Raw genomic sequence first — 4,611 nt, forward strand, 5'->3', positions numbered from 1 at the left:
TAAGGACATAAGGAACATGAGAATGAATCATTTTAAAATATTTTTTAGTAAATTAAATTTTTAAACTGCTTCGCATATAAATGTATGCGTAGGCGGTTATAAAGAGAACGCCATCATGAAAATAACGTAGTCATTGAATTTCTGCTTGCGACAGCAAAATGTAAGCAGTTTGTTCCTAGTTTTAAATTAGGCTTGAATAAGTGTTCATTGAACGAATTAATCATTCAGCAAGGCGTTTAAACTCAATTCTATTAATAAGTCAGTTTACGGCCAGCATAACTCATCGCAGTTACCTAATTTTAAATTCTGTTTGTTCACAAACAGCGGCAAACCACCGCAGCAAATCTTAATGAAAAGCTGCGAATGCTTCCATTTTGCTGACCATTATGATATGAGATGTGTGTAGGCGCAGCGCCAACACAACGAGTAGGAGGCTGTTTACTCAATGTGGTTTGCTCGCAAAATTACCATAAGTATGAAATTACTGTGGCAGATTTGCATTGTCTGGCGGGAACGAGGTGACTTCAACAAATATTGTCCCTGGTTTTAAAGTAAATAACATTGTTCAAGCTGGGTTTTTCAAGCACAATTCAATGAGTGAGACAGACAGACAGACAGACAGACAGACAGACTCGGACAGACAGACAGACAGACAGGGGTTACAGTTATATTTGTAATTTCAAGGTTGATTGAGAATGGAACAGACTGATTGTATCCCAACTTGAAGTGTATACATGGCAAGTCGTGATTACTTCTGCTGTTGACATACCTGATTGCGCTCCCAATGTTGGGGCAAATATCGACGTGGTTGATAAAACGACGATCTAAGACATACATCAATCGTTTTTGGCCACTGAACTCGATGTAACAAATGACAGTTCCCAACGCATCGATTAGAGAAAGATGCAACAGACATCCGCGCTCTTTTATTTGTTGGAAAATGGAGTATTTCGACGAAAACAATTAGCTTAACGTGATAAACCAACGAATAATATCGTTGAACACTCTGAAATACAGAGTTTTCGTTGTTGACTTCAAACTCTACTGTATGAAGCATGATTTATTGGCGTAACATTTGAAACTGCAACGTATAAATTGTGACACAAAGGGAAGAGTTCTCAGGATAGTTTTCGAATAATTTGCACACCAATCGTATACCGTCCGATATGAACAAGTTCACACGTATACACACATGCATAACCCACCCAGCAAAGGACATACATATACTCCGTATAGGCATTCTCTTCGTAATGCCACGAAAGAAGTATTGCTTACCTTTTTATTTATGATAAGCATTTATTCATTAACTTTTTATCTATTTATTTATTTATTTATTTATTTATTTATTTATTTATTTATTTATTTATTTATTATTTATTTATTTATTTATTTATTTATTTATTTATTATCTTGAAAGTAACCCTAAAGAGTCAATGGTAATTTTCTGTGTATCGGAAATTATTTGCTTGCTTAACTAGGAAATTTATTTCACCCGACGCAATTAACAAAATGATGGCCATGATATGTTTTAAGCATTGGCCACACGATTCAAATTTAAGACTTTAATAATTAGAACTTTGTCTATAAAAGTAAGATTGCTTGAGGTGCAAATTAATTTTTGGTCTAATGTTTGCAGAGTTTCAAGAAAAACAATGACTTCCCGAATATTAACGTCAAATACATAATGATACAAGCGTTTCAACCAGGGGAGGAGTAGTTGTATTTCATTAGAAAACCGTTTTTACTTTTAGAGCTGGGTCGCACATGCGCAAAAACAATCACTCAAGTATTATACGCCATGTTGACTAGCGGCTAGCGCTGCTACCATATTTTTCGAATGTTGTCGAGAGAATGAATTTTATTGTCAATTATTGCTTTGTTTATTACACAAGGCGTAACGATTAGGTTAAGCACACAACTTAAGTGGACATAGAAATTGACATGACGTGAAGTGGGTCACTCTTGAACTTAGTACGAAAACAGGGTCAGTGTAGACTCTTTCCTGTACCGCGCCACAAAATAAACGTAGCATCGGACGTTTTTTGTTTTTGTTTTTTTTTTTTTCATTTTTTGTTGTCATTTTGTTTTTTTCTTCGGTCAGACCATCCAAACTAAATGTCAAAAATCCACACCGCCTAGTCAATCAATCCCACAAATCAAACAAAAGATCAAATTTGTATTCGTATAGTAACAAAAAGTTCCTTATGACCAGGCGCAGCCAACGGAGCTATTCATCGAGAAAGCTATTCCGGGAGCGATTTTTTGAGGGTAGGGGAAACTTTAATTTTTGCTTGGGCACGAGATATACTTTTAGCTGGCAGGGAGGAGATTTTAGTTTCCGGCAGGGAAGATATACCTTGATTGGCCGGGGGACCGGGATTGGGAAAAAACGAGGAGAGGGAAGTTACTTGTAAAACGGGGAAAGGGGAAGATGAGCCTGTATAAAATTAAACATGGAGGAAATTAAATGTTTTTTTTTGTTCATCACAAGGCAGGGGAGTTTCATGCCTGCAAGGGAATGATACAATTTTAATGGGGACTTTTTTCCAAGGCAAGGGAAATCGACAAGATTTTTCGCCGCAGGGCAGCGGAGCTTCAAAAATTCCACAACTTGGAGGGGGAAACAGGCAAAATATGTAGGGAGAGGGTTATAAATTAAGTTTGAGTGTGGGAGGGTCAGTCGACAAATTTTCAATTGGAGGGTAAATTATGAGCAGCTAATTAATTAGGCTCTGGACTTAAAATTAGTCAGTTCACAGTACTTGTCATGCACACCCTTAGAGGTTCATTGTTCGTTGGCTGCACCTGTTAAGAATATAACCAAAAATACGTACATTACGTACAGAAAGAGTTCACGTTACCTACGTCTGCATCTACACACAATTCCTTGTCAAACGAGGTGGTAGCTTCAGCGAAACTCGGACAGCATTAGCGCTGAGTACGATGCTGTGTTATACGGCCTCCCAGGGCCGTATATCGCCCGGGAACACAGCACCGTATGCAGGGCTAGTAGGGAAGCATCAACTGAACAATCACTGCAGCAAGCAGCTCAATACAATCTGCTGCCATCCTATTGCACGTATCATACACCTTATCCTTATTATTCGATGCCCCCGTCCAGATAAACTTCCGACGACAGCGAGCACACCGTCATCGACTTTGTCACCGAATCCTTGCCCCCCCCTCCCCCTACCCGCCACACACAGCGACTATCCGCAGTGTGTTTTTCCATAGACACTATGCGTGTTTAGAGTCATTTGTTTTTCCCAAAGACGGAAAATCCTCGCTTCAGGTTCTGAGTTAGATGAAATCATTAAAATCATTGATAATATTGAAATGTAACTTAATTTTCATCTTTTTTGATCAAGGCATAGATATATTTGTCTAACACATCCATGATGAAATCAACACGTTGGAAAAAAGTTATTCCTGGTAACGCCAGCACGTGTTTTCAATATGTGAACTGAATGTGCTCACGTGGTTTACAACAGGTTCATTACATAGTCGTACGCTTCACAGAAAAATCAGATATGTGACATGTGATTGATCATGTAGAAAGGTTTAAAAGGTACATCGCTACGACGTGTTCACACACGTGAGCTTAAATTCTAAATTGGTATTTTTGTTAGTTTCCTAACAATTAAATGTTCAGCCAAAACAAATCATAAATGTGTATGATATAGATTGCACTCGGTTTTATTGTATATGCAAACATCAATGTGAGCATTGATCATGTAGAAAAGTTTAAAAAGGTATATGTATAGAATGCAAAATAGTGTAATTTCGATCTCAGTTAAAAGGAAACATGCTGCCAGACAGTAAACATTGCTTCGTATTCCACTTATAGTCCTATGACGGTCACATTAGGTTCCCATGATACGTGGAAAACTGTACTATTTGGTTACCGTATTTATTGCTGATCGACAGGTAATTATTCGTTATCCAGGTAATTTCAAATGACCTCTTACATGGTCAAGTTGCCAATATAGTGTCTTGATTTTAAACGTCATGGTACTGCAGCTACATAAAAGATAAACCATTATTTGCCCTGTGCACCGGTCCATATACGACTACAGGCAATCTTTTGCACGGATAACTGCAATATTTACTTTCTTTGTAAATCACAAATTTCGGATTTTTTTTGAAAATATAATAACACATGTATCCGAACTGTTTAATCTTTGTGTGTCATAAACTTAAGGTAGAATGCGTCCTCGGGACACATATAAGGACTCTCAAGCTTTTCCGAATCTTTTCCGATCGACCACTTCTTAGGGGGGGGGGGGCCCATTTTAAATCTCTTGGTGTAAGAAAAACTTTAAAGGTCGAAAAATTTAACGGTTTTAACAAATTTTAACGGTCGTAGGTCGAAAATCAGAACATTCTATTTTTCCCCAAAGAGTTCACATAGAGATGGTGGCCATTTTGAGTTTCAAATATCGGTAAATCTTTGGCAATTTGTTTCTCAGGAACTCTCGATTTTTATTCTCGCTTTTGAATGAGATCTGTTGACAGATTTCTTGAGGAAAGTTTGATCGAAATTTTAACTGAGTCTTTCACTTTCGAGGCGCATACTACTTTAAGCGCATACTACTTTAAGATTACAACTAA

This window comes from Ptychodera flava (assembly GCF_041260155.1).
Source record: "Ptychodera flava strain L36383 chromosome 3 unlocalized genomic scaffold, AS_Pfla_20210202 Scaffold_26__1_contigs__length_13983176_pilon, whole genome shotgun sequence".
NCBI classification, from domain to species: domain Eukaryota; kingdom Metazoa; phylum Hemichordata; class Enteropneusta; family Ptychoderidae; genus Ptychodera; species Ptychodera flava.